The following is a 9,211-nucleotide window of genomic DNA, read 5'->3' as shown; positions in this document are numbered from 1 at the left end:
GGCCTGTTTCTGTGCGTAAATAATTTGTAATCCTTTGTAAAGCACCAAAAATGGGAGTACTGTACTTGCAGTTCTGCTGATTCTTATTTCTCTCATACTGCGCGTACATAAAGGCACACATGAAAAATGATTCCACCTAAAATATTTTGGAAAAGTGAAAAACAAAACTCTATTGCTTCAAAAAATGAAAACTCAATATTTTTGTATCTAGGTCTTCTAGAAAAGCAACTTCTAAGAGCCTCAGTGGGAACACGCACGGCATAAAGTGCAGCTGAACCATACAGCCCAAAATATCTCAGGTTCGACATTTGGTCTGTGCTTAGCTAACTGATCTCAGCTGGCAGCAGTTGGGTGTAACAATTGGCCTTAGTGCCTGTCTGACACCAGAAGGAAAAAGAGAAAAAAATCAGCTCTTCATTACTACCCAGTCACCTCCCCCACTAAGATCGTGCCTGTATGTATATCAGGATCAGGCCGAGCTGCGGTGGTCAAATAGTTTCCTAACATTCACTGTACCAGAATGTTTCGGGGTTTGTGAAACTGTACCCCAGTGTCTTCAGGAGAGGGAAAGGGAGAAAGTTGTGGGGGAAAAGGAAGAGAAAGACATCTGACATTTCAACTCAAGAGTGTGGTTTATTTTTGATATAATTGCAATATGTGTCAGGCAAAGTATTACTTTTAAAACAAGTGTCCAAATCACTTTATGAAGTATATTCTTCAATCGCTTCTCGGCCTTTTGGCTAAGATCATGCGTAACTGACCTGACAGGGGAGTAACCATGACCCCAACGTGGTTCTCCCTGGATCAGGAAGGTGGTTCTCCTATGCTTTTTGGAAATAGGAGGTGGGTGGGGTGGCTTGACCCATCCACCTCCACGGAGGTGTGTGGGGTTGCTGACCCATCCACCTCCATGGCACGAACCTGGTATTGCAGTACTTCCAGGAACGGTGCTTGGGCTCTAGGCCTTTTGGTTAAGAGCATTAGCGCAGGGTGATCCTTGATGTGTGCAAGGTGACCTCTGGCGTTTGTGATCTGACAAAGAATTGGAAAGATTGGCTACGATTAAAATAAAATAAAAAAATATTCTTCAATGCAAGAAGGCTTTTCCAACACAAATTTATCTTGCCTGGATTTTATGGTACAGATATTTTACTCCTCCGAAGCACTCAAGTCATTTTGACAGTAAATCAGCCAATCTGTTCCCAAAATGCCAACTTGGTATTCTCTATTTGTAGAAATTGTGATTAATCCTCTAGCTGCAAATTTATTTGTTGAGTCAAAAACAAGTTACTACAATGCAAATTAATCACTGTATTTATGCAGAAATTGGTGATCTGTCACTTGTAAATTAATCTACCACCATTTCTGCCGTGGATGCTAGGAATGGTAGGGTAAATAGGTAACACTTCAGAGCAGCTGAAAATAATCCTTCAGTCCACAACTCTTTTGAAAACAAAATTAAACATTTAAGTCAAGTGCCCTCAGATCTGGGGGACATTCCAAGCACTTTTCACATGCCCTTTTTTTTTTGTTTTTTTTTGTGATTTTTGTGGGGGGTTTTTTTGGGCAGTAAAACCAGAGATATATATACAAGTGCCCCCTATAAAAGGGAAGGGGGACACTAAACCTTCAGTCCACAAAGTTTTCAAAGTACTCAGAGGTGTATTTTGCAGATATAAACTTGCTTGCTCTTCAATCAAGCATCGTGTAGCTTTGGCAGAAAGTTTCCATAGTATCAATGCAGGACATTCTGAAAAGGGAGGGTGAACAGCCAGTTGTCGTGGTGCACATTGGTACCAACGATATAGGTAAAAAATGGGATGAGTTCCTACAAGACGAATTTAAGGAGCTAGGAGCTAAATTAAAAAGTAGGACCTCAAAAGTAGTAATCTCAGGATTGCTACCAGTGCCACGTGTTAGTCAGAGTAGGAATCGCAGGATAGCTCAGATGAATACGTGGCTTGAGCAGTGGTGCAGCAGGGAGGGATTCAAATTCCTGGGGCATTGGAACCGGTTCTGGGGGAGGTGGGACCAGTACAAACCGGACGGTCTGCACCTAGGCAGGACCGGAACCAATGTCCTAGGAGGAGTGTTTGTTAGTGCTGTTGGGGAGGAGTTAAACTAATATGGCAGGGGAATGGGAACCAATGCAGGGAGACAGAGGGAAACAAAATAGAGACAGAAGCAAAAGACAGAAAGGAGATGAGTAAAAGTGGAGGGCAGAAAAACACAAGGCAAAAAACAAAAAGGGCCACCTTGCAGCAAAATTCTAAAGAGTCAAACTGTGTTAAAAAGGCAAGCCTGAAGGCTCTGTGCCTCAAAGCGAGGAGTATTCAGAATAAGGTGGACGAGTTAACAGTGCAGATAGCAGTTAATGGATACGATGTGGTTGGCATCATGGAGACATGGCTCCAGGGTGACCAAGGCTGGGAACTCAACATCCAAGGGTATTCAACATTTAGGAAGGATAGACAGAAAGGAAAAGGAGGCGGGGTGGCGTTGCTGGTTAAAGAGGAAATTAATGCAATTGTAAGGAAAGACATTCGCTTTGATGATGTGGAATCGGTATGGGTGGTGCTACGGAATACCAAAGGGCAGAAAACGCTAGTGGGAGTTGTGTACAGACCTCCAAACAGTAGTGGTGATGTTGGGGAGGGCATCAAACAGGAAATTAGGGGTGCATGCAATAAAGGTTCAGCAGTTATCATGGGTGACTTTAATATGTATTTAGATTGGGCTAACCAAACTGGAAATAATACGGTGGAGGAGGATTTCCTGGAGTGTATGGTTTTCTCGACCAATATGTCGAGGAACCAACTAGGGGGGAGGCCATCTTAGACTGGGTGTTGTGTAATGAGAGAGGATTAATTAGCAATCTCGTTGTGCGAGGCCCCTTGGGGAAGAGTGACCATAAAATGGTGGAATTCTACATTAGGATGGAGAATGAAACAGTTAATTCAGAGACCATGGTCCAGAACTTAAAGAAGGGTAACTTTGAAGGTATGAGGCGTGAATTGGCTAGGATAGATTGGCGAATGATACTTAAGGGGTTGACAGTGGATGGGCAATGGCAGACATTTAGAGACCGCATGGATGAACTACAACAATTGTACATTCCTGTCTGGCGTAAAAATAAAAAAGGGAAGGTGGCTCAACCATGGCTATCAAGGGAAATCAGGGATAGTATTAAAGCCAAGGAAGTGGCATACAAATTGGCCAGAAATAGCAGCGAACCTGGGGACTGGGAGAAATTTAGAACTCAGCAGAGGGGGACAAAGGGTTTGATTAGGGCAGGGAAAATAGAGTACGAGAGGAAGCTTGCAGGGAACATTAAAGTGGACTGCAAAAGCTTCTATAGATATGTAAAGAGAAAAAGGTTAGTAAAGACAAATGTAGGTCCCCTGCAGTCAGAATCAGGGGAAGTCATAACTGGGAACAAAGAAATGGCAGACCAATTGAACAAGTATTTGGTTTGGTATTCACTAAGGAGGACACAAACAACCTTCCGGATATAAAAGGGGTCAGAGGGTCTAGTAAGAAGGAGGAACTGAGGGAAATCCTTATTAGTCGGGAAATTGTGTTGGGGAAATTGATGGGATTGAAGGCTGATAAATCCCCAGGGCCTGATGGTCTGCATCCCAGAGTACTAAAGGAGGTGGCCTTGGAAATAGCGGATGCATTGACAGTCATTTTCCAACATTCCATAGACTCTGGATCAGTTGTACAGGGCCTTGGTGAGGCCACACCTGGAGTATTGTGTACAGTTTTGGTCTCCAAACGTGAGGAAAGACATTCTTGCTATTGAGGGAATGCAGCGAAGGTTCACCAGATTGATTCCCAGGATGGCGGGACTGACATATCAAGAAAGACTGGATCAACTGGGCTTGTATAAACTGGAGTTCAGAAGAATGAGAGGGGATCTCATCGAAACGTTTAAAATTCTGACGGGGTTAGACAGGTTAGATGCAGGAAGAATGTTCCCAATGTTGGGGAAGTCCGGAACCAGGGGTTACAGTCTAAGGATAAGGGGTAAGCCATTTAGGACCGAGATGAGGAGAAACTTCTTCACCTAGAGAGTGGTGAACCTGTGGAATTCTCTACCACAGCAAGTTGTTGAGGCCAATTCACTAAATATATTCAAAAAGGAGTGAGATGTAGTCCTTACTACTCGGGGGATCAAGGGGTATGGCGAGAAAGCAGGAATGGGATACTGAAGTTGCATGTTCAGCCATGAACTCATTGAATGGCGGTGCAGGCTCGAAGGGCCGAATGGCCTACTCCTGCACCTATTTTCTATGTTTCTATGTTTCTATGTCTCCTCCACCAAAAATGGAATAGAGGACAAAATCATCAAAAGAATAAAATGTGGGCTGCCAGAGAAGTGAATGGGAAAAGAGTGACATAAAATTGTGAGCTGCTGCTGGAGGGGAGGGGAAGGGAGAGGAAGATGGGATGGGACATGACATCAGTTTGGGATCACACCTGTGTAATATCAGTGACATAGAACATAAGGAAATATAGACCAAGAAAAGACCATTTAACCCTTCAAGCCTGTTTATTCCGAGACCTTGAGCAGCTTACCTGTTCTTGGACATGTGGGTATGTTAGTCTAATAGTTATGGTACTGGACTAGCAATTCATAGTTTAAATTCTGCCATAGCAATGTGTCACATTGAATTCAATAAACCTGGTCATTTGTGGAAGCACCAGAAAGTGACCATTAAAACATACAGGATTATCATAAAAACTCAACTGAGAGGGTGAAATTCCATAACGTTGAAAAATGGGCATGGCCACCACAATGTGCGATATGCCTGCGCCCGTTTAAGTAGCTCAAGCAACACGTCAAATTTGTGCTGCCTGCTAATTATAATGATTGTACCATACAACCCAGCAGTGAACATGCTGCTGACAGGCTGTGCGCTCAAAAGGGGCTCAAGTTCTCGAGATTTGTGCAGGGTATGAACACTGGAAGAGAGGTCCTCTACCCCCAAGGGGCCAGAAGCCCTCCAGAAAAAAGTATGTGCGACCAGATCGCCAAGCTGGTCACTGCCAGTAGTGTCACCCCCGGACCTGGCTCCAGTGCCCAAGAAGTTTCATGACCTTAGACAAATGGTCAAGGTCAGTGAATGCATCTTCAAAAGCAGTCTCCTGCCAACTGCACCACTAGCCAAACGCACTGCTCAATGCACAACTCACTCACTTACCAAATCTCGACCAAACACGAGGCATACCTCACATTCCTAGCTTCAACTCACCCCCTTGGAGGAGACGGTGCTGGCCATTCTTAGCAGGAACATGGCTGAGCTCTTGGCCAGTGGTGGGGCTGAAAGAATGCAAGATGCCAGTATCCTCATTCTTTATCCTCCTTCTCACATTCCACTTTCCACTCATCTCACAATATCTGCTGATTTACAAGCTGCACATGATGTAAGCATGCACCTCTTGCTTTACCCCCTCTCCTCCCCTCAGCACAACCCTAGCCTTCCTCATTTCAGACACCCAAAAAATCCAACCTGCCCAGCCAATGGTTGACCAAGAAGAGGGAGAAGAGAATGAAGAAAAAGAAAAACATTCACTCGATTTCACTCTCCCAGCCACCAACTTCTTGAGGTCGTTGTGCAAGACCGGCTGCAGTCTCCCCCGCTGAAAGTCACCATCCGTCATGCTGCAGCCACTGGGGTAGCACTGCGTAAGAGCACTAGGATAGGCAAAACCACATGCAAGATACTAAGAGAATGCAGAAGGATGACTAGTTGAATTTTTGATGTAGTATTGGATGCAAATATGGATAAAGTTGGATTGGAAAGTTTGCTTTGTGGTGGGCTTTTATTTCAGCATTGTGACCAAGAGGACGCTGTGATGGTCAGTAACAGAGGGGAGGTGGATGATGACAGCCTTCTCATGGCTCACCCTATAATTAATGTCGTCTCAAAGGACACCGAACTTGTCGATAAATTGAACTCCAGTAGCAAACCAAGTAAATCGAACATTCCGCTCCAGGACCAAAGAAAACTGCATGTAGGGCCAACTATCCGAATATGCCAACTTAGCATCGAAGGCAACTCTCGTTCAAAATGTGAATATCTCGAAAGATTACTCAAGAAACACAGTGTTGTTGTCCAGGTTCTTGAAGAAACACACATCGAACACATCCACCAATTCGACACAAGAGGAAGTATAATAGGTTTTGACTGAATTGCTTGCAGTAACCATCCCAAATATGGCCTGGTGTGCTATGTCAAACAAGGCATCAAAGGCTGCACCGAACTCAAGCATACCAGTATTGCCAGAATTTTCACTACAGCAGTATGTGTCGGAGAGCTAACAATCTCCAATGTCTACAAACCATCACTCATAGAGTGGTCTGACCCACCACACCCTCCTAGCCGACATCCATCCATCCATCTCAGAGACTTTAGCAGCCACCACACAATGTGGGGTGATGCAGATGTCAATTATAATGAAGAAGCAATTGTACAGTGGGCTTCACTAGAGAATAAATTCCTCCTTTTTGATGCCAAAGATTGAGGTATGTTTCATTTGTCAAGGTGGCAGAGAGAATATAACCCAGACATATGTTTCCTCTCTGAAGACAGCAAAGGAAACCCAATCATCACCTCCAGAACTGTTCTTAATGACTTCCCCAAGAGTCAACACAGACCCTTAATCATCAATGCTGGCATCGAAATTTCTGTCATTACATCAACACCGCAACCACGATGGAACTTCAAAAAAGCAGATTGGGAAACCTTCCAAAGGTCAGTTGACACCAATATCAGGTGGATTCCGTCAAACACCAATGCCTTCAACAGATTTATAGTAATTATTAAAGTTGCCACAAAATGCAGTATACCTCGGGGGTTTAGAAAGACATATGTTTCTTGTTGGATGGAAGAAAGCGAGGCTCTCTATCAGGAGTATTCGCTGAACAAGATCCCAGCCACAGCCACCTCAATGCTAGAGTCCTTGAACTCGGCGAGACATGAAAGGTGGAGGAGCCTTGTGGAGAAGACTAACTTCACTCACTCCAACAGGAAAGCATGGGCCCTGCTCCGTCAACTTGGCAGGGAAAACCCCACCTATAAACACAGGACGACCATCATTGCATCCCACTTGATACAAACATCAAAGGGTCTGGTGGACAAAGAATTTCGATACCAGGTGTAGCAGCAACATACGAAAAACTTGATGACAGCATCAAGATCGTCAACTATGTCTGATCCATTCACCTTGGACAAATTAAATGCAGCCCTGTTGACAACCAAATCTGGAAAAGCTGCTGGTCCAGATAGGGTTTATCCAGAATTTTTAAAAGCCCTGGGACCCAAAGCTAAGAGATGGTTGACCTCCTTCTTCTCTGAGGTACTAGCAACCGGTATTTGGAGGGAGACTAAAATAATTGCCCTCCTAAAGCAAGGGAAGAATGCTTGTGGAGCCTCCAGTTACTACCCTATCTCCTTACTTTCCACTTGTTATAAAGTACTGGAGAGACTGCTCCACTGACTAGCACCCATTATCGAGCCAACCAAGAGAGAAAGCAGGAAACTTTCGACCAGTTAGCCTAACATCTGTTGTTGGGAAAATGCTGGAGTCCATTATTAAGGAAGCAGTAGCAGGACATTTGGAAAAGCATAATTCAGTCAAGCAGAGTCAGCATGGTTTTATGAAAGGGAAATCATGTTTGACAAATTTGCTGGAGTTCTTTGAAGATGTAACGTGCAGGGTGGATAAGGGGGAACCAGTAGATGTAGTGTATTTAGATTTCCAGAAGGCATTCGATAAGGTCCCACATAAAAGGTTATTGCACAAGATAGAGGATTGGCTAACTAACAGAAAACAGTGTGTCGGGATAAATGGGTCATTTTCTGGTTGGCAAACAGTAACTAGTGGGGAGCCACCAGGGATCGGCGCTGAGACCTCAACCATTTATAATCTATATTAATGACTTGGATGAAGGGACTTAGTGTAATGAAGCCAAGTTTGCTCATGATACAAAGATGGATGGGAAAGCAAGTTGTGAGGAGGAAAAAAAAAATCTGCAAAGGGATATAGACAGGCTAAGTGAGTGGGCAAAAAATTGGCAGATGGAGTATAATGTGGGAAAGTGTGAGGTTATCCACTTTGGCAGGGGAAAAAAGCAAATTATTTAAATGGAGAAAAATTACAAAATGCTGCATAGAGTGGCACCTGGGGATTCTTGTATAAGAAACAAAATAATTAGTATGCAGGTACAGCAAGTAATCAGGAAAGCAAATGGAATGTTGGCCTTTATTGCAACTTTTATCTTGTGCAGTAACCTTTTATGTGGCACCTTATCGAATGCCTTCTGGAAAACCAAATACACCACATCCACTGGTTCCCCCTTATCCACCCTGCACGTTACATCGTTTTCTCACTATAGCGCAGACATTGCCATGTTATCAAAATTCTGGAATTATCTTTGGTTTCTGCCTCCCAGCACAACTTCTGTTTGGCGAGTTCCACTGACGGGTCCCACCCATCCCTTTTCATTTTAAAAATAGTTTCTTGTGCTTATCTGCAAAAAATCTTGCCAACGATCCCTCCGGACCCAATTCATCAGACATTGCATCAGTAGCAGACATTCTACCCAAACCATATTCTTACCCAAATTTACTTGTTTTGATCTTTAACAGACACTTTATTTGCTCAAATACCCCATTTGACTCACACTTAATGCAACGGATTACATCGGATTGAGAGTGGTAATTAAAATACTCACGTAGTGATGGTCCATCACGATCGGTGTCTTGTCTTCCGGTGGTATCCTGCCGACTACGCCAATTGATGCATAGATTAAAATAATTAACCTCGACACAGTCTGTTAGGATTCAAAGACAAGTAGTTTATTTTACTTGCAAGGGAGAGTTGAGTCTGTAGTCAGCCTCCTGCTGAGCTGTCCACACTTGCTCTCTTCGAACAAAGAATACACACGATTTTTATACAGTTACTCAGCCCATCAAGGCCGGACATTTCAATACATGTGACATACATTCATTGGTTCGAATAGTCAAAAGCCCTTGTCACTCAAAGCAAAGATATGATTTCGACCCCGCCTATATGGCCTCATATCAATTCTCAGTGTTTTTCACGATTTGACCTTTGCTCATGCTGGGTACTATTTTCGCTGATGTGTCAGTTTGAGTCATACCATCCTCCACTTATCTCTCTTGTGAGGACAAGAGATACT

General features: G+C 43.7%; 1 non-coding gene across 1 annotated transcript; it reads left to right on the top strand.

The window, feature by feature from the left end:
- Nucleotides 1-720: 720 nt before the first annotated feature.
- On the top strand, nt 721-917 carry LOC139228356 (U2 spliceosomal RNA). The gene has a single exon (XR_011587544.1). It is a non-coding gene; the product is annotated as a U2 spliceosomal RNA (small nuclear RNA).
- The last annotated feature ends 8,294 nt before the right edge of the window (nt 918-9,211 follow it).

Source organism: Pristiophorus japonicus, chromosome 17 (genome assembly GCF_044704955.1).
Source record: "Pristiophorus japonicus isolate sPriJap1 chromosome 17, sPriJap1.hap1, whole genome shotgun sequence".
NCBI classification, from domain to species: domain Eukaryota; kingdom Metazoa; phylum Chordata; class Chondrichthyes; family Pristiophoridae; genus Pristiophorus; species Pristiophorus japonicus.
The sequence above is the reverse complement of the archived record's forward strand: the minus strand, read 5'-3'. Positions and strand labels throughout refer to the sequence as shown.